Here is a 22,737-nt window from a genome sequence, read left to right on the forward strand (position 1 = left end):
CTAAAACAAGACTTCTTTCCTCCCATGGAGGGAACAGAAACACAAACTTGAAATACAAACAGATATATCGGGGAAATATTATTTAATAATATAAGGTAGTCACTGTACTCTAGGAGCTTCAAGTCCACTGCGTGAGGGAAATACAAGACAGGGACTTGAACAAAGCCAGCAACAAAGGACACTGGATGGCCAGTGGGTAAAAGGGATTCGGGTAAGAAGAGAGCCCTTTGTGCTGCTTCAGTTTCTCCCCATCTCAACTCTTCCCTACACTCGGACAACTTCCCCATCTCCACTTACATGCATGACAAGTCACATCTCAATGGTGCTTCACAGTTTACGGAGTACTGTACAAGCAGCATCTCATTGGACTCTCACGAAAGCCCTGTGCACAGGCTGGGAGCTCACTCTACCCCCTTGCACCTTGCGAAAACAAAGCACAGAAAGGTGAAAGGGTAAGCCACGGATGTACCTGGGGCTAGTGAAGGGCAGAGCTAGGGTTCCAAAGAAGGCTTTCCCTGAATCCTGCTCATCCTTCCAGGCCCGTTCCAGTTCCACCTCCCGTGAAAGCACTTCCCCAGTCACAACAAAGAGCATTATTATCCCACACTTTGCCACAGTCTCAGTCAACAAAAATGAGAATTCAATGTTTCCAATATGCAAGATTTTTAAGACTGCTCAGTATTACTGAGTTCCTACTATTTGTCAGGCACTATGCTAGCTATGTCTGTTTGCCATGCTATAAGACCTAGTTTTGTTGTTATTCTTTGTTTTTAAATCATTGTTGTACATGTCAGACAGCTGAGGCTCAGACAATGAAAGATGTACTGATGGCCCTGCAGCTCTATCAGAGCAAGAATTCTAACGCATGTGTTCCAGCTTATAATCTTTAACTCCCAGTTTCCTCAAAAATGCTGTTAGCCAGACTTCCATTTAGGGAATATTCCAGTGAACTGAGTTGTTCGTGATATAATGGGATGCATGGGTTTGGCAGGGGGTGGGGGTAGCTGCCTCATTTCTGCCCTCTGGCTACTCATCACCTCAAGCACCACCACCTCCCCGTACCCCTTCACAATGGACGAGAGTGCATATAAAGGCATGTGAGCACACACGCACGTATGCACACACACAAGTATGTGAAGCAGAAGCACTTTATCCAATTAAAACTTTCCTGAGTCCCTTTGGGACGCCCCAGCTAGATCAGAATGAAGGAGGGATCCTTACAACATGTTTTCCAATGTCAGGAACTTACTTGCAAACATACACACTATACAGTGCGCATGTGCCATATGATCAAAGGCAAGCCCTCTGATCAGGTCCCAGCTGAAAAAGAGAAGACATGGCAGGTTATTTTAAATGAAGTTAGATTATTTTAAAATAGAATCTTGACTATATAACTATTTTTTTTCTGGCCTTCTGGTTTACCAGAAAAATAAATAGCAAAGAAAAAACGGAAGGGAGGGAGGGAGGGAAAAAAGGAGGGAGGGAGGGAGGAAGGGAGGGAGGGAGGGAAGGAGAGAGAGAGAGAGAGAGAGAGAGAGAGAAAGAAAGGGAAAGAAAAAAAATCTGAGACACCAGACTTGCCAACAAAGAATGAGTTAATTCTAAAGGAATTTTTAAGAGATATCCAGAGGAGGAAGCATGGAGCCATGGTGTCAGAAAGATACAGGTTCTAATCCCAGCTCTGCCCTTTATCAGGAACGTGACCTTGGGAATGTTAACCTTTGAGTCTGTTTCTTCATCCTCTTTGTGGGAATGGCAATACCATGAGATTGTTGCAAGAATTAAAGGGTAATGTCCCGTACCTGGGACATTGCAGATACTCCATGTTGGGCTCTCCCCATCGATGAGCCCCTAAATGCCCACACCTGCGACTTTCATGCCCAAACTTAGAAAGACAGTACGATGTCCCCACCAGTGGTTCTTCATTTTGTCTACAGTTGGAATCATCTGGGAAGCTCTGAAAAATCCAGATGCTCAGACCCCCACTCTAAATGAGTTAAACCAGAATCGTCAGACATGGGTCCCAGACATACGTATATAGCTCCCCAGGGGGTGATTCCCATGTGCAGCCAGGGCTAACAATCGCTACCTAGGTTCCTATTCCTGCACAGTAAAGACTTTGCCAGAGAAGCTACATGATTATCCTAAATGAGCCTACAGTGAGCTGTCCTCAAATATTTTACTCCAAGGGAAATTCTTAAAGACGCTGCCTATCACCTCCTCAATCCCCAACCTTCCAACCTCAGATCCTTCTGCAAATTTAGTCCTCATGCCCCTTCCTAAATTGGAACCACCTAGAATCCAACCCATTCTCTGTTTCTGGAGTTTTCTGTTCTGGGCAGATGAAACAAGGGCTTTGAACTGCCAGTTTCCCCCTACAGGAGGCGTTCCCAGGATGGGAGTGCCTGCAACATTTCCAGCTTAGAGCAGAATGCTAAGGCAGCTGAAACAATGGCTTCACCTTACAGGGACTAATTGCTGATGCCAAAAAGCAACACCCCTGACTATATTCACAAACTCATGCTAATACATTCATCATCTCATTTATTCTCACCATAGCCCTATGAGGTGAATGCTTCTATCAAGCGTTCATTACAGATGAAGAAATGAATACTTAGAAAGGTTACTTAAATTACTCAAACACAAGTAAACCATAGGTAAAAATGAAACTGGAACCTAGGTCAGACTGATGGCAACACCTTTTCAGGCCCTGGCTACACATCTTTCTAATCTTGAACTGAGTGTGCCCCGCGTGCAAGCCACTGACTGGCCCATAGTCCCAGGCAGCCTTCGAGCTGACTGACAGAAGCGGTGGGTCCTAATAACATCTGAGTTGGACAAAGTGACCAGATCACTATAACCACTCCCGCCACTGGGAAAACAACCCAAGAATAATTTTGTTTATGTTATCTGTCAAGGTCCTAGCAGGAAACATTTCTACTCAGATGTTTCAAATGAAGAGAATTTAATGAAAGGACTGCCCTCAGAGATATGGATAAGGGTAAGGGAACAAACAAAGGGTGTCAATCTCCAAACAGGAGGAAGCCATTCCCCTCTGAGGCCTGAAGGGGCAAAGGGAGAAATAGTGTGACTGTAGCCTAGAGGAGGCAGGGCCACCACAGGAGCTGTGGTGACCCAGTGGTGCAGCCACATCCAGAAGCTTGGTGCCTAATAGGGAGGGAGCTGGTGAGAAAGCCCAGAAGGTTCTCTCTTTCCTACACTCCCCACTCCTTCTGGTGCCTCTCTCTGCTCAGATCCAACCAGAAGTCAGCTGACAAGAGAGCCTGGGTCAGGCAGCCCATAGGGCTAGCCTTCTGGGGCATAGACAAGAGCAGGGAAGGGAGTGAACGGCGCTGGGCAGGGCTTGGGGGAAAGTGGAGAATTATCCACCTGATGAGGAAAATGTGGTTTTACTGGGATGGTTATGCGCACTGTAAAGGAATTCTTGACTTTTCAAAAAGGATTTCTGTAAACACCTTTCCTAAGGATAATGACTGTGGTTTAAGGTGTTCACTGTCCAACACCGTTCTAGGTGCTTTTCAGAGGTAGTGGGTATGAATCTCTATTCAAACTCAAGGGTGCAAGAAACAATGCACCTTTTTATTTTCTAGAAATTAGTTAATTTTTATTTGGAGCTTTTATCTTATCAGAATGGTAGAATCTTTGCCTCAGTCATCTTTTGGGCTTTGACAACTCAAGAAGCCAAGGTATGAGGTACAGAGGTACTAGGGCCTCCTGAAGTGGATCCAGTACACACAACCTCTCTCAGAAACATCCAGGAGCTCACTCCAACTTCAGAGGCACACCACATGGGGTCTGGGACCCTCTGCCAAGGCAGTGAACCCCAGCTAGAGCCTCACACACCTGTAGCTACTGTGATCTGGGCTCCTTTCAGGAAGTAGGATCTGGGGCCCTACTGCCCAGAAACATGCAGAACCTCTCAAGGAATCTGGGGAATTTCCTTTTAGTCTTTTAGAAGAAAGCCTCCCTTTCTCTTGCTCTTTCTAACTATTTGCTTCTTCCACAATTCCTCTCCTCTCTTCAACCTCCCCTGGAACCTCTATATTCTCTGATAGGCTTTCATTTTTAGAAACAAAAGATGGAGAGTGTCTGCAGGCTGCTTCTCCTTCCGTTCCCACCACCTAGCTTATCTTGAACACTGCACTGTGTGCCAAGGGTGGGAGAAATCTAAGCAAGAAAAGACAAATTAAAAGCTCAACATATGATCCAGCTGCACACACGAGTATATTTCTTTCAACTTTGAGTGACCATATGCCACCAATTTTACCAATGGGGCACAGAACAGTTCAGTTATTTGCCCAAGGTTTCACAGCAGACAAGGAATGCTATAAATCCTGATCCATCAGCCTCCAAAGCCTGCCTCCTAATTAGTCCAGAGATGGCAAACAGATTTCACCTCATGAGTCCACTCTGATTGGCTAGTGTGGCTACACAGAGAGCTGTGTTGAGAACGATTCTGCCACAACTAGCTCATTGGGAAACACGGCCATTGTTGATTGCCAATGACCTCTGCGTGTACAACAGGCCTATGTATTTGGTATCCATTTACTAGAAATTAAGCCAATCTTTTATATATAATTAAATGACATGAGAAAAAGTGGTTGGAATTTGTAAAAATTCACTTCACACAAAATTAAAGGAGCATCTCTATCCCTGAGCAGCATATCAACAGTGCCACCAAGAGAATCCATCAGGAGGATCTCCCAAGATTCAAGAAGCAATACCTCTTGTAATCTCTATTTTAATTTTATGCTTCTTTTAGTCAAAGGGTGGGAGAAGGCAGCCATTGTGCTTGCCTTATGTACCTTCCATTAGAAACCCAAGAAAGTAACTTGTAGAACGTGCTATCTCTCTTCCTCCTCACTTACCGGCCCCACTCCCAGTCAATCACTTATCCCAAGGAAAGCAAGTCAGCAAAGCATGGATTATCTTATTATATTTTTTTTTTCTTATATTCTCCTTTCAGCAACTCTTCATGTCCTTTCCTTGAGCACTGTAGGTTTGTTGTTTTTCATTGATTTATGTGCAACTGGGATCTTTGTCAGTTTAATTAAGAAAAAATTACACTGCTGTATGTGTTTGTCAACTTAATTTTCAAGATTTGTCTTGTTTTACATTGTAAACTTTGGGGACAATATGTTCTGTCTTTAATCATCGCTTGACGGTTCTGTTTTCTTTTTTTCTTTTCCTTTTTTTCTCATTTTCTTCCAAGCCAATGTGGACAAAAACGCTCCACATTTTCCCACGTTTCATAATTTGTACCATCATACTTACATTCAGTTTGCTTTGAAGAAAAAGACAAATGGTTTGTGTTTTTGTTAGAGGAAGCAGATTGAGCATTAGATAGACAAGTTCAAGGAGTACTAAAACAAGGGCCAAATGACCTAGTTCTAGTGCTGTCTCACCCAATTTTCTGGAGGGCCTCAGACAGTCATGTGTCTTCTCTTTTCTGCACAGTAGGTATAACTGCACACCTACTAGGTATAGGTAGAATAGGTGAGAAGCCTCCGTTCACTTTGGAATTTATGAATCCTGTGTTAATGTTCTTTGGTTACAAACAACAGAAAATTACTCTGGGTAATGTAAATAAAAAACCAGATGGAGCCTGAGGTCATTTACAAAACTGCTAAAAGAATGTACCTGTCAGGCCTAGGGAAGACACAAACAAAAGAAGTGCTGGAAATCCCAACCATAGAAACTGCAGGCCTTCACTCACAGGCATTACCATGGGGTGATTTCGCTCTGATAGCCTCCATCCTTTTGTATCTTGGCTCAAGTTTAGAGGTTCCAGGAGAGAGAATGCAATTGGCCAAACTTATCTCTGGAGCCAGAGCATGGGATTCTATTTAGAGACCTCACCTGGAATAGTGTCAAGGGTACAGTAACTGTTACCAGAAAGGATGCGAAGGGGGTCAGGAAAGTTTAATAGGTGCGTAAAAATAAATTGTTATCTTGGTCCATCAGTTGGTAGCTGCCCAGAACACAAACACACATGCAAGTGCATGTGTGCACTTATATACACACACATACACACACACGTGCACACATGCAGTTCTCTAGGTCCAGAACTCCTGGGAAATTCCATCGTGATCATATCTCTGTGGTCTGCATTTGTAGATTAAATGATAAACAATCCCAAGTAAACTGAGAGGAAAAGAGAAAATAAAAGACAACTTTTTTTTGTATATAGAGTAAGCAAGAAGATGCAAGTAGAAGCTGTAACTTCATCTCCCCAGGGCCATAAAACTACAGCTGGTATTTATGGCTCACCATCACCTCTAATATCTACTTCATGTTCCTCTGACCTTTTACCAGAACCTCTAACAGAACCATCTGAGGTTCTGTCATAATAGGAAGAGTGACTCTTCTCAGGGATTTGAGCCCTTGATAGTCTTTCCTATAGGACACAGCAATTATACATTCACCTTGACCACCTGCCATGGCACAAAAAGGGCTCACTTAGATTGCACCCATTTCCTCTATGTAGTGGCTACCTGACTTCTCCCTGATAATCAAAGGGAATCACCCCAGTGAACTCCAACATCACCTTTTCCTGTTCTCAGATGGTGTGATGAGCCTAACATGGCCTGGTAGCAATCTCAAACTTCATTTCAATGGACCCACTCTGGCCCTGATGAAAGAATCTTACATTTGATTATCAAGACCTCTAACCCAGTAGAGGTTAGATTCCCAGGAACGGGGACAAAACTCAGAAAGCAGGTTAATAGATAAAATCATTAGATCCTCCCGCCCTCACTGGTGAACAACAATGAAGGATGAGAATTAGGCAGTTAAGAGTAACAAAACTTCAAATAACAATGACGTAAACAAGAGGAGTATATTTTCTGCACGTAAAAGTCCACGTACGTGACCAGGGCTAGTAGGGTACTCCATAGCTGTTATCATGGAGATCATGATTCTCTATCATACAACACGCTCCTGATGGTCCAAAAGATTGTCTTAATCCAAGCCAACATGTCTGAATTCTAATCAGTAAGAAAGCAAAAGAAAGAAAAGAGAATATCCCCTCCTGGAAGTTGCACTGGTCACTCAAATTCCACTTGCCAGAATTTAGTCACATGGTCCCACTGAGCTACCAGAAAGCTTGAAAATGGAATCTTTACACTGGGCAGCCATGGGCTATTAGCATGGCAGAGGGCAGTTAGCAAGGGGTTGGTTGGCTGGCAGAAAAGCAGACAGCGGGTTGCGGATCGTGTGGCTTCTGCCTCCTGTGTCTCCAACCCAGGCGCCAGTGAGACTATAGTGGTATGACTCCCCTATCTATGGCTCAGTGGGTGTTCCTTTTTGGCCTCACCATATCCTGCGTTCTTACCGGGGGAGTGGGAATAGAGACCCCACCTGTCCCCCCGCATGACAATCATACACCAGGGTAACCTCTTAGTCCCACTCCCAGCCTCCACCCGTCCTGCTCCAATCAATTCTCCATGACAGCAGTGATTTCTCTAAAACACAAATCTGATAATCAAGTCACTTGTCTGTTCAAAAACCTCCCAACGGTTCTCAGAGTCCCTCAGGTTGATCCAAATTTCTCAACATGTTTATCAACAGCTGGCTTCCTAATCTGGCTTTGGCACCACCCTGCTTCTTGTGTTCCTGTCATTTTTCAGTTACTTTTCTTTTTATCCCCAGCTTGCTCACTGTTCTATCTGCCTAGGACAGACCGAGAAGGACTTCACAGATTGCTTCCTCCCTTAGGTTCCACCCTTGATGTCATTTCCAGCTGGCCTGAGTTAAGTGCCCCTCCCATGTGCTTCCTTAGCACCCCTCTTACTCCCATCAAGATCTTATCATGCTGCTTCGAACCACTCATGTCATCTTCAATAACCACCATTTAATGAATGAATCACCTTTATTCTTTATTCCCATTGCTTCTGAAAAGTTTATCATCAGAGAGTTTTGCCTCTTACACTGTGATAAAAGTGAACTGGCATCTTAAGGTGCTTAACCGTAGAGCTGGGAGGACTATGGGTGGAGTTGGGCCCCTTGTTAAGTCTCTAGTCTTGACTTCCTGTTAAACTCTGTGGTAACTTTCGGGGAAGGGATGCGAATAAAGGAGGAAGCCATGTTGGGCTCTTCTACCTTTTTCCCACGTGGGTGACCAGTGGGCAGACAGGCCGGTGAGTGTGCTTTCACTCCTTGGTGGTTCCGTTTCTTTCTTCCCCCCTTTTCCCCCTCCCCCAAAATAGACCGTTTTCTTTTGGTGGATTAATTGGAGAATTATTTGGCCAGTCAACAACTGGATGAAAACTCTGTCAGGCCCTCTGATGTTTTTTCATCCCTCTTAAAAAACAAGATAGTATTTGGTCATTTTAAGTGGCAAAATACAGACTCAATTGAGGAAGTAGAATTTCCATTCCAATGTATTAATCCACACTTCTATCTTTATTCATAGTTAAGACTCCTTTCCATTTCTTCACCAGCTACAAATCTATGGTAGGCAGTCCTCCTGCTTTAGGAAAAGGGAATATGGTTGTCTTCATTCCCCTTTCCCTTTCTAGAGTAGGAGTATCAAGTAAGGAGAGGGATAAAGGACTCAAAAGGCTCTTACTTGACTGACAGGGTCTTATATTGGCATCTTGCTCTTGCAGATCAAATGTTTAAATATGATTCTTTCTTTGTGTTTTTAGGCTTCTTTGGAGATTCTCCAACTGGATTCCTCTGACTTGCATCTCTAATGATAGATTGTTTCCTCTGCTGTTGCTTCTGTCTCTGCCTCAGGTTTTCTGGTTGTCCTCACCACACAGATACTCTCTCCATCACATGTCTCCTTGCCCTGAAGTCTACTTGAATAGCAGTCAAAATAGCTCTAGGCAAGTTTTCTCTCTTGTATGACCAATATCTGGTCCGCATTCCTTTGCCCTGACAACTCTGGGAATATAGGCCTATCTCAACCCACCCATCCTTGTTGTGTTGCCAAAGAGTCTTGTCCCACAGCTTTCTAGGATGGGGTCAAACCCAACTCTATGGTGCCCACCAACTGCAGGGAGTATATATTACGTTCTTCAGGTGGTCTTACTGTAGTCCCTCTATCTGTAGATTTAAAGTGACAAGATATGATTAGTTAAGATAATATTAGCTACCTTAACAAATAAATCCACAAATCTCAATGGCTGAACACAACAGAATTTATAATCAGGGGTGGGAGGGTAGGATAGGAGCATCTGCTCCATAAAGTCATTCAAGTTTCCAAAATAATGGAGACTCCGCCATCTTTAATACATTGCTTTCAAGGTTGCCTTGGGTATCGATACCTTGTTAGCAAATGAGGGAAGAGGTCGGGGCTTATGCAGGGAGGTTTTTATAGGCCAGGTTTGAGAGTGAGCATTTCTACTTTCATCCATATTCCACTGGCCAGAACTCGGTCACATAGCTGCACTCAACTGCAAGAGAAACTGGGAAGTGTAGACTAGCTTGAGCAAGAGGAAAGGAGCTTGGGGTGCCTCTAGCCAGTCTCTGCCACAAGCTTGGAAGGACACTTTGAATTCTATCTGGAGAAAGGAGTGGTGACCTAGGAAGACCACTGGTCTCAGAATCAGGACACCCGATTTCAGTCCCACTACTGACTACCTATCAAGTCTTAGGCAAGCCAGGTCACCTCTCCCTAAGCCTTAGGCTCCCTCTTCTGTAAAATGAGGGACTAGACTAGAGGAATCCTAGGCCTCAGTTCTCTCATTGTGTGGGTCTATGACCCTAAGGGAACACAGCTACCAATAGGGCAGAGCCATAACTCCAAGGGCAGCCATCCCATGGGTGAGGTAAGGGAAGATATTCTGGTCACACACAGAGAGCTAATGTCCTCATTAGTATCTTCTTCTCAAATTCGAAGGCCAGCGACCTTCTAGGAAGGCAGAACATATAAAAGTTAAGATGAGACCGGAAAGTCTAAAATATGTCTAAAACCCCACCCTTTTTCACTATTTTCATCACTACCAACTTCATCTAAATCACCTTCTCTTTCACCTGGATTGTTGCGCTAGCTTCCTAACTGGTCTCCCTCTACGCAGCTCTTTGAAAGTTTCAAGCTGTTGGATTGTTATTGTATTACTCCAAATGATACTTATTTCAATTCAATGCAAATATCAATTAGAGAACACACCATTCTTATTCCTCACATCACTCAAGCTTGGAATTTCACCTATGCCCCCTCATCTCGATCTCTGCCCCCTCCACTCCCTCAACTCACCACCCAAATCATTCTATTGGCTCCATGAAATGATTCCTGGCAAAAGTTATCTTCCCTTGCTCTCATATCCTACCCTTACTATTTGTCATCTACTTATGTGCTACGATAGAGGGCCTAGTTATTTGTGGACATTTTATCTTCTCTACTAAGTTGTAAGCTCCCTGAGGGAAGAGATCATAGATTATACTATTTGCATTTGCAACATGCTAGGTGCTTACTTAATTATTGAATGAAAGAATGACTAATGAGTATGAAGAAATGTTAAAAGGCTAAAGTGAGGCAGCCCTGTTGGAAACAGCAATGAACCCGGTTTTAAATTGGCAAATGCATTGTTTTCTGTTTTTCTTAGAGTCCACTGTGGTTGCACCGAACAGTCTGTAGGAAGAACTGCAGGTGTGAATCTTCAGCCAAGATAATGATTGCACTGATTCAATGCAGTCTTGCCCATGGGCAGTATTAGGAAGCGAGTTAAATGAGAGATCACATTCTGTCAAATCCTGAGAAAATGGCTGGGCTTCTGTCAAATGAGAAATTACAGCTGGACAGTAATTTTTCTCCCTTTCTCACTTTTAAATGTAAAGCCATGTGCTGTGAAACAAACAGCAGGGGGATGAGAAGTTATTTGAAGAATCTTATCAATGTGGATAATTGTTTTGTGAAATTCAGACAAAATCAGCCTTTTTTCCCTCAGAGGAAGAAAATTATGAGCTAGTTACAGGAATCCATGTTTCAGCGTCCATTTCCTTTTAGCCTGTCTGAATTAGTGGTTGTAAGTCAGGCTGCAGCCGGTTAGCTTGGTTGGGCAGAGCCTAGAGTTTACATCTTGTCAGCAATGAGCCACGTGCTCCTGGGAGCCCCTCAGCTTCACTTCCTTCTATATTGTGCCTCCGACCACAGACACACAACATGCCATGGACACAAACGGGTCTCACTGAGATGAAGGATCAGCATGAGCCCATCCTCACTAGTAATGCAGCAGCTCCGATTCAGATACACATCCTCCCGGCATCGACAGTGCTGTCTTCACAGCACCAGGCACAGGCGCACTGTGGGGTTGTCATAAGGATCCATCTGATCATGGGTTCACCACGATTTCTCACAGAAACATAACAGCTATCAGTTATAGCGCTTCTCCTCTGGACCGTGCACAAGGCTAGGTATGTCATACACATTGTTTCCAGTCTACACACCAATCCTGGCAAGTAAAAATTAACACATTTTGCTGATGGGGAAATAAAGTCCAGCACATGGTTCAAGGTCCCAAAGCCAATATGGGGTGAGGGGGACCAAGGTTCCAACTGATGTCCAACTGCAAAGCCATGCGTTTCCCACTAGAGCATCCTGCCCACTTCTTGTGCTGACTCTAGCCATGCCATTCTTGGGTCATGGTGATAACACTCTGGCCACACATTGCATGGCTGAGGTTAAGGCCCCTACTTCCCATACCTTCACCCCTACTCACACTGCCCTTCTTGCTTTTCTCCAACGTTCCAGGAGAGCTCTCACCTCGGAGATTTTGTTCTCGCTCTTCCCTTTATCTACAATATCTTCCTCCCAAGTAATCCACAAGGCTGACTCACTCACTGGTACGGCCTTCTCTAAACTCCCTATTAAACTGCTACCCCTTCTCCTCATCTAGTACCCTTTATTCCCCTTACATATGTATTTTTAAACCATTTCTCAACATCTGACAGATTATATATTTTACATAGTTTACAATTTTCTGTGTTGATGAATGAATCTTTCTAGCCCTAACTCCTCCCATGTGCTTTCCAGCCCCCAACACAATGCCCAGCTATGGAGTTATCTGGTGCTCTCCGCTGCCTGGAAAATCCTAAAGGCTTAGCCAAGCCCATTTCGTTTCCGCAGGCCACAACAAAGCCAGAGAATTAAAGGCAAATCACAGCGCAAGGCGAGCTGTGGGTTAGGGCAGGCAAATTGTGTCCAGGGAATCTATGAAAATAAGTGGGACCTGGAACATCCACTATCAGGACCAAGAGTATAGGACCAAGGGAGCAGAGAGCCAGGGAAGATGAAAGAAAGCCAGGGGCAACAAGTCAAAACAAGCCTGGGAGAGGGCAGTGTGAGAAAATCAGAAAATGGTGGGCTTTGATATGTGCCTGGTGATGCATTCCATGGGCAAACTAGAGCTGAAAAAAATGAATAAGTGTTTGCTGAATAAATGAATAATCAATGGAAAGGCTGGGGACAGTCTCAAGCTCCTGGAGGCTGGTGCCTTTCCGGCTTCTCCATTGAACAACCATCCTGTGTGGGAGCTGTGATTCACATCCCTAGAGGTACAGGTGCCATGCCAACACCAATCTCTAATTAGCATGAGCCAATGCAGAGAACTGCAAGTGCACAAAGCAAACTATTCATCTCTTTTCCTGGGAACTAAGGCCAACATCCCCACCAGATTCCTTTGGCAGAACTGTTCCATTTGATAAACGAAGTACAGGCTTTGAGTTCATGGTCTGCTGTCCTGGCCCCAGCATGAGGCCAGTAGCCTTTGTGGTTCCACTAAGTACAAAGCAGAGCCTAAGATAAACTGCTATTCCACCTGGAAAGAGCAAGTAAGCACTGGGCAGTGCTGGGGATGTCAGCCAAGCACAGGAAAACAAGACATTGCAAAAAAACTTTTCAGATTGGCATCATCTACCTTAGAGAGTTATAATTGCAGGTTTATTTTGACTTTAGAAGTTGGGAAAAGGTTGAGTGATCAAACATAGGTGCAGCAGGATGCTCTCTATCTCTACGTATTGTTCTGGAAAAATGGGGAAGGAGGGAAGGAGCCAGGGCCAAGAGACAGCCATTCATTCCTATCAAGTCTTTCCATGCCATTCCTTTCATTCTACCAAGAGTGACTATTTTCTTAGAGTGGAGTCAGAACTGGAGTAGAAGGGCAGGGCTTTAGAAATACTTTATTTATTTTTCAAAAATAATTTGCTTGTATAGAAAATCCTAAAGACTTCACCAAAAAGCTACTAGAAACAATAAACGAATGCAGTAAAGTTGTCAGCTACAAAACCAGCATACAAAAATCCATTGCATTCTTATATACTAACAATGAAATCTCAGAAAAAGAAATTAAAAAAAAAATTCCTTTGCAATTGCAACAACAAAAGAAAAATACCTAGGAATACACTTAACCAGGGATGTGAAGGACCTCTACACTGAAAACTATGAAACATTTTTAAAAGAAATTGAAGAGGACACAAACAAAAGGAAAGACATTCCGTGCTCATGGATTAGAAGAATCAACATAGTTAAAATGGCTGTATTACCCAAAGCAATATATAGATTTAATGCAATCCCCATCAAAATCCCAATGGCATTTTTCAAAGAAATAGAACAAAAAAAAATCATCAGATTTGTACGGAGCCACAAAAGACCCCAAGTAGCCAAAGCAATCCTAAGATTAAAGAAAAATTGCTAGAGGTATCACACTCCCTGACATCAGCTTGTACTACAGGGCAACAATAATCAAAACAGCATGGTGTTGGCAGAAAAACAGACACACAGACCAATGAAATAGAATTGAAAACCCAGAAATAAACTCAAATAAATACAGACAGATACTTTTTGACAAAGGAACCAAAAACATACAATGGAGAAAAGAAAGCCTCTTTGATAAATGGGAGAATTGGAAAGCCATATGCAAAAGAATGAAATTAGACTGCTGTCAGTCACCATGTACCAAAATTAAGTCAAAATGGATCAAAGACCTAAACATAAGACCTGAAACAATAAACTGCACAAAAGAAAACATAGATATTAAACTTATGGGTTCTAAGAAGATTTTATGAATTTGACTCCAAAGGCAAGGGAAGTAAAAGCTAAAATAAATGAATGGGACTGTATCAAACTTAAAAGCTTCTGCACAGCAAAAGAAACCATCAGCAAAACAAAGAGACAACCAACTAAATGGAAGAAGATATTTGCAAATAATGCCTCCAATAAGAGGCTAATATCCAAAATATATAAGGAACTCATACAACTCAATAACAAAAAGGTAAACAATCCAATTAAAAAATGGACAGTGGACCTGACTAGACATTTCTCCAAAGAGGACATACAGATAGCCAATAGACATCTAAAAAGATGCTCAACATCATTAATCATCATAGAAATGCAAATAAAAACCACAATGAGATATCACCTCACTCCACTTAGAATGGCTATCATCCAAACACAAATAGTAACAAGTGTTGGAGAGGCTGTGGAGAAAAAGGAACCCTCATACACTGTCGGTGGGAATGCAGATTGGAGCAGCTGCTATGGAAGGCAGTGTGGAGGTTCCTCAAATAATTAAGAATAGAATTACCATATGACCCAGCAATCCCTCTCCTGGGTATCTACCCAAAAAATACAAAAACATTTATCCATAAAGATATATGTGTTCCAATGTTCATTGCAGCTTTACGTATGGTAGCCAAGACATGGAAACAAAGTGTCCTTCAATAGACGATTGAATAAAATGTGGTATATATACACAATGGAATATTACTCAGCCATAAGAAAAGATGAAATAGTGCCATTTGCGACAACATGAATGCATATTGAGATTATCATGCTAAGCGAAATGAGCCAGACAGAAAAAGTCAAGAACCCTATGATTTCACTGATATGTGGGGTATAAAACTGAAAACAACAAAGGAACAAGACAAACAAAGAAACAAAAACTCATAGACACAGACAACAGTTCAGTGGTTACCACAGGATAAGGGGGGTGGGGGGAGGAAAAGAGGGTAAGGGGGATCAAATACATGGTGATGGAAGGAGAACTCACTCTGGGTGGAGAACACACAATGTGATATATAGATGATGCATTACAGAATTGTACACTTGAAACCTATATAATTTTACTGACGATTGTTGCCCCAATAAATTTCAATAAAAAGATAAAAGGATAATTTGTGTTAGCTGAGTATTATATGAACTCAAATACTGAAACAATGAAGACAGACATTAATATCACATTGACACGGACATCGACAGGCATAGACATAGATACAGATAGTTAGAAATACAGATATGGGTATGTGTTATTGTATAAAATAGAACATTCTCCCTTTCCCACCCACCCCTACCCCTACCTCCAAACACATTCCTCTTTCCAAAGATAACCACTAGTGACAATTAAAAGTTTCCTCCAAGTTATTTGTGTATGCATTGACAATCATGTATAATCCTATACACATTTGGGTTTTTTTTAATATTGTCATTCACATATTTTTCATGCCTTTTGTCACATAACAAAATGTTTCCATGATTTACCCTTGTCTGTCCTTGGAGATATGTTCAACTTTTAATTTTTAATTGCCACATGGTATCCCACAGTGTGTGTGCCCCATAATGTATTTCATCCCTTCTGTTAAACAACCTTTGGTAATGTCGATCTTTTACTCCTATAAAATAATATAGAACATCCAGGTATCTACATCTTTGTAGACGTGAACAAGGATTTCTTTAGAATTTCTAGAATTAGAATTCTGAGTTAACCATGAGCACAATTTAAATTTAAAAGATAGTAAGAAATCAGCCCCCTAAAAGTCTTTCACATAGCCAACTGCAGCCAACATTGTATGAGAGCTGTTTCCTCCCATTCTTGCAATGAATATCACAATCTTTTAAATATTTATCAGTCTGATAAATAAGAAATGATAACCTTTTTATTCCCATGACTACTAGTGGGGCTGATTATCTTTTCATATGTTTATTGCCCATTTGAATATCTTATTCTGTGAATTGTCTGCTATTCTTGGTCTACTTTTTTTGGTTAGATCATTTGTCTATTTTCGAGTAATTTGGAAGCACAGAAATGCTCTCTTTCTTCTACCTTCTTCCCTATATGAAGTAGAACTTTGTTTTTGCAAAGACTTTTTTCCTCCTTGATAATAAGTCTCTTTCATCTGCCCAACTTAACTATGAGCTTCTCATGAGTGGCTGTATTATTGGTGCTATATTATTTCTAATTTTATCATTGCTAAGACCATGTATTGGCTGCCTACTACGTATATGTCATATATGGCCCCATGGCCCCTGGCACAGATGCAGGCAGTGCTGGCAGAGTGAACAAGAGCCCTGGACTCTCAGCCAGGAGGCCTGGACGCAAGCCTCATCTCCGCCCCTACAAGCTGGAGATTTGGTGAAACCTGGAAATCTCTCTAGCGTCAGTGTCCTCACTTAGTCCTCTCAACCAACTGGCAGAGTTGGATTTTGAGATATCTGCTTTATACAAATACAGGTTTCTATAACCACAGACCCAGTTGCCTAAAAAAAGTACCCAGCACAATTTCGCTTCATATCAGCATCTATCACGCCTGCCTAAAGCCTCAAACTCTGTGCTAAACTCCACAGAATTACTTGCAGACTACTCTAACAGCCCCTAATAAATTTGAGAGAAATTTGAGAGCAGTAACTATACCTTATAGCATCATGAAAAGAGATTCTTTCATGTTTTTTTTCATGGAGAGGAACTTCCACTTAGACTATTGTTTTGTGCCCAATATATAATATTTTTAAACCTATAATTAACATTCCTTTAAATATTAAGGAATCAACAGTCCTCAAAATTTACTAGTTACACAAATAATAAATCAATGCCTCTGATCTAAAAAATTAGATTTTCCTAGCATTCAAACGTTGACTACAAACATTTTTGCTGAAATTCTCCTAAACATTTAATTACAATCACAAATCTAATGTTATATTCTCATAAATGCTTTAAACATTTTGGAAGTAGACAAAAACCCTTACAAAATAGCACAGGTATTACAGAACTTATTATTATACTAAAACCACATTTAGTGCCAATAACATTCATTTAAATGCTCTATCTTCCTAGGGTTGTACTAAGTAATGATATCAAACCCATTCTCCTTTCCTCTCAAAAAAAAAAATTTCAGATTAGTCAATTAAGTTTGTAAATTCTGTTTTACTGATCCTTTAGGGCTTTGGTGGCGGGGGAGGTTTGGGGGTTTTTTGTTGTTGTTGTTTTGTTTTTTCTGACATGGGATCTATTTTAGAAATTAAACTTCCTTTATTATGTCAATAAAACTCTATGATCACACAGACTTTAGCATCTCTCCTTAAAATAATGTGCTATACTCTACATTTCCCTTGGTCAGCATAAACCTTTGTCCTATCATTACACTATAGTGACCTGGCTTGTTAGCACTATTTGAAGAGCTTATATCCCCAATTACTATATTATAATAATTAGTAAGGCCACCTGAAGGTTCTGTTTCCTAGGAGATGAAAGATTGAGTCTGTGCAATTACCTCTCCTCCTTAAGACATCTGGATGGTTGAAAACCTTGCCCACACAGTTAACCTCTCTCTCAACTTAGTTCCTGTGGGTTATCATTGTGCCAATTAAATCTTGAAACCCCTCTCTATGTCAGTTTTGTGTGAGACAATGAATACTGATCAGTTATTTCCATCCTTAGTAGTTTCTACTATTTTTCCCCAGACTGGGAATGCATTGTCAACATTTCTAAGGTGCTATAAGAGCAGATACACATTTAATAGAAGAACCAAACTACCCACATATATTAACATCCCAGATTTTTTTGATGCAAATTTTTACAATTTGATTCTTTAACCTGAGTGCTTTCTTTATCCTTTCAATGCCACCTGACACCCTTGAAATAACATTTTTTTTCCAGCAACCACAGAATATTCTCAAATTTTCGTATGTCAAGACATGGAATCATTTCCCCTCCAGGAAACTTTGGCTCCCACTGGGGGCCAATACTTGGAAAGTTAGGAGTATAGCAGTGGCCAGAAGGGCTGCTTCTGTTGCTGGGCCACTTTTGGAGGTGAGAGAGTTGGAAAAGACATTCGTTTTTGAGGTCATGAGTTCCAAATGATTTTTCTAACTTAGCACATTATACTGATACACCATACTTTTCTTGGAGTTGACTTTCTACCACTTTAACAATACATACTCCTCCAAGGAAGGCCCCATAAGATATTTACTCCACAAGTTAGTTTTTGAGCCACATTAAATTTAAAGATATTCTGCACAAAGCAATGGCTTTCTATCATCCCATTATTCCTGATGTGAGGCTGATGACCAGTCTAAGCTTCCTACATCACATGCCTCTTTATCCCTAACTTCACACTACCTGTTCCTCACAGGTCACAAACAGAAGAGAATCATTCCATCAAATAACTACCCTTCTGCTGGGATGTAGAACTAGCACCAGAATGAGTTCTAATTTTTAGAAAAGTTGTGGCACAACCCATGTTCATCTTCACTGCATAACTCTCTTTCTTTCTTTGACCTCACACTACCCCTCGGCGATCCCACTTCAGAGACATGATGGAGTTGCCCAGAACCCCATGGTCAGAACTTTCCTTTCCTCTTCTCTCATCCAAATGTATCTATTTTTCTTGTCCCACTCCTTTAGGCAAGTTCATAATTGATGTAATTGATTCATCCTACCACCCAATAGTTATAACTAATGAGGGATTAAGCTATTATTCCTCCTTGGAATCATAAGCACCCTGATAGAAAGTGGGGTGAGGGGACTCCTTGCCCTTCAATCCCATTATGTGTGAACTACTAACTTGGCTTTTATGTAGAGCTAGCACTGGGAAGTTGACCCTTAAAACAAAAGCCAAGGGAATGATCCAAAATAGTCAACTTACAGATGGTAAAGAGAAGAGTAGCAGAAAAAGAGACTGGAATGGTAGACCACCCTTTTCCTCACAGCCTATAGCAGCATTTTTATGCAATGCACTGAAGTTTTAACTTTATCCACTCAGAATGGGGATTCTGTTGAAGGTTTTTCAGTAGCTAGTATAATCAGATTTATACTTCAGAAATATTACCTTGTGTGGAGAATGGGCCAGGGGTGGTGCTCTGCAAGACAATTAGTCTAGACCAGAAATGATGAGAGCTGAACTAGTAGTGGAGGTGAAGAAGAATACTGGAATTCACAATATATCTAAGAGGAACAATCAGAGTTGGGGATGAATTGGATGTGGAGGGACAGAAGGGAGATACAAGTCTAGGATGTTTCCCAGTTTTCAAATGTGGGTATCTACCGAATGGTGACTTGATTCACTACATCGGAGATACATGAAGAGGTATAGATTTGAGGTGAAAATGAAGATTCAGACTTGGAGCTCTTCAATGATACAACCTATATGTTTGTGGCACCGAACTGAAATCAAATATAGAAATGTGGATTTCAGAGTCACCCCCAGGCCTGGATACCATGAGATGGCCTAGGGAAGAGACTGGTGGTGGCCTATGGTAGAGATGAGGTGGCCTAAGGAGAAGAGTGGAGCAAATAAGCTTCAAAGCAGGCCAGGGTCAGAGGCCTGAGGGTCACAGGCAGAAATGGACCCCAGACAACAAGGCAAGAAACAACTGTGTGGACAGGTGGTAAGAATATTCTGCTCTATAAAGGAAATATAACTCCATATTTATACTTTTAATTAACTAATTCACTGATACTTTAATTCATCCTTACTAAGGAGAGTTTGAAGCAGCTTATAAAACATACGACAATTTGATAAAGAAAAAAAGCAGAGAAAGGGCTCAGAGCAAAGAAGAAATCAAGGGTAAAACAGTATTTGAAACTATAAACAAACTGAAGATACAAAAATAAATAAATAAATGGATGTCAGAATGTCATATACAAAGGTCAAATGTTCCAAGTTCACTTCTAAGTATCATGGCAGTCAAAGCTAAAAGGGAAGCATTATTAACTACAAGAATCACAATGAACATAAGAATTTTCTAAATTCCATTTATTTAGAAGAAAGGTAGATTTTCACAGTATTTAAGCCAAAAAAAAAAAAAGTCTCCTGTGGGTCCTCATAAAGGTGTATGGTGTAACACAATTGGCAACACCCTCAAGAAGTACAATAAGCAACTCTCGTATGGCTTCTTCTTATGGCATCCTTACAGCTTCACCCCAAAGTCCAGCTCAGTAAAAATTTACAAGACACCAAAAAATATGGTCTAAGTATGCAGTTCTTTGATGGTCTGGCTTGATCCAGGAATAAACTTTGGAGGACGGATAGCCTTCCAACAATCCTCTAAGAGTTTTATTCCTCACAATTGAGCTTTTGAGAAGCTGAACAACAGAGTACAGGTCATGGTTTCTGGCAGGAACCTGGAGTACCGATATCCCAGGGAAGACCTGTATCCTTTAACAATCTACGAAGGGAGAAGAGTCTCTTTATATGTCTCTTTCATAAGAGACATTCTCTTACAAGAACTAAAGAGACTGGCCAGGAGTGCACCCTCCCCTCTTCGTCCCCTTCCAAGAGAGGCCAGCTGGATAGAACCAAGATCCTGCCTCAGCCATGTTTCTTCAGATTGTCCTACTGCACAAAATGAATGGCAGATAAGGTCTCAGCATTCATGCTGGCCATGTGTCATTGAAGTCAAGAATTTTAGCAACATTACGTTCAGGACAGATACTTGTTTTTGTGCCCTTGGGACCCTAAACATGGAGGGGCAGCAAGGAAGATTGAGGCTAACAGAAGTATGAAGAAACCATCTAGGAAGTAAATAGGTCAATACTGGAAAATGATGGAAAAGGGGGAAAGGAATTATTTCTTTTGTAACTGAAAACTATAGAACAGAAAACCCTACCTTAATTCAGCTCAGCATCACACTGACTGCATTCCCCCTTATCGTTGTAGTCTACACACATATTCTGCTCTTCTCCAAAAAGAAGCTTAGCGCAGTGGGTTCTGCCCCTTTTTGACAGGGGCCTACAGACAGACTGGGGCCAGAAGTGAAGCTCTGGAAAGCGTACTGGCCAGTGGTCTAAGCTGTATTCCTCGGTATGGTTTTATCAATAAAGCACGTGATCTTCATCTTTGTGACTCAGAACGGGATGAGGATAGAAGAACGTTGTTTACTGGCCCCTGGAAGCTGCAGTGTAGGGTGGGGATAACAAAGTGAAGAATGAGCTGATGGGTTGCAAGTTCATTCCCAGTCAGCTCTCACAGACAACAGGAAATGGCTACAGCAGCAGAAGCCCTGGACCAAGAAGACAATGGCTTAAGTGAGCTAATGAGCTGCTGACTGCTCTGGCACAAGTTAGAAAAAGGGACATATGCGTATGCCATTTCCTATTCGTGTTACAATCTTGGGTAATGAGGACAAGGTGTCAGGTGTCTTCATTCTCCAAACTGCAATTCCAGGTGATTGAGCGGGGAGCTCAGTTACTGCTTAGTAAAGGTCTTACTCTCCAGAATTTTCTCTACCTGCTTTTAGCTACTGTTCTCAATTTTGGACAGGAAACTCTGCAGCCCTTCAGAAAACAACATGTACTGATGGGTAGGGTCAAAGGATGTAAAGTATAAACCCTTCCTGGCATTTCCAAGTGTGAGTAGGTCCAAGAAGCTCATTAGGACCTTTGTTGCTTACTTCTGAAGTATAGGTTGCATCTCTGTCTCCACTTGACTCTTGAGGAAATAACCTGATCATACTACTATACCTACCAGTTTGCTGGGAAATAATTTAAATCCCTTACTAGCACCAAGAGCCTATATCCAACCCCATACCCAAGACTTCAAAGCAATTGACCTTCCTTAGGAAAAATATTCTTGTGCCTTTTCCTTTTCTTGCAGAAAACAATGATCCGACTCATCCACAAGCTGCTCGGGTCTTGAATCCTGGAATGCTCTAGTCAAGAGGAGGTTAGGGAACTATGTTAGTCTCTGGTTGTAAGCAACAGAAATGGACTTTGGGTAACTTAAGTAAAAAGAATATTGTAGAAGGCTGTAGGGCTGCTCAAAAGATTGAAGGGAAGACTAAAGAACCAAGCTTGGAACAGATTAGGTATGAGGAGGCTCCAGAAGGTTTTGTTGTCAGTTGAGCTGTGGCCCCACAGCTGATGAATTTCAACAACTCCTCTACCCTAGGTTCACTCTACTCAAGATCCAAAGCTCTAAAATAGAGAGACACCAGAAGACCAAGCATAGGTCCTATCCTGCCACGTGCTATACCTGGACTGTATGAGGAAGGTCAGGGGAACTGAGCCTGGAGGATCATCCTCAGCTTCCATAATAGGACAGAGGATCCTGAGACTTATCTACTCACCACAACTGCACACAAAGGAACGAAATAAATTTCCCAAAAGGAAATCAATATGCTATGAGGAAGAGGCAATAGATGCGCTAAAAAATGTCCTTATTAGAAATGATCAAGCTAATTCTCTTCCTTTAGCAGGTAAGGAAGCTAAGATCTAGAAAGACTAAATAGCTTTTAAAGGTCAAAGAGCAAGTTGGAGGTAGAGGTAGAACAGAAATTAAGATAAATGCTACCCATAGGACCTCATCACCTGAGAAATACAGACTCTGGCACCACCCCAGACCTACTGAGTCAGAATCTGCATTTTAACAGCTTCTCAGGATCATTTGCACACACACACTAAAGTTTGAGGAGTGCTGCTCTGTCTTTTTAGGTCTCAACCTTTGTCACTCAATGGTAGTTAAATCCAGGTATTCCTCACTTGAACTTGATCTAAGATGATC

This window comes from Rhinolophus hipposideros, assembly GCF_964194185.1.
Source record: "Rhinolophus hipposideros genome assembly, chromosome: 12".
Lineage (NCBI taxonomy): Eukaryota > Metazoa > Chordata > Mammalia > Chiroptera > Rhinolophidae > Rhinolophus > Rhinolophus hipposideros.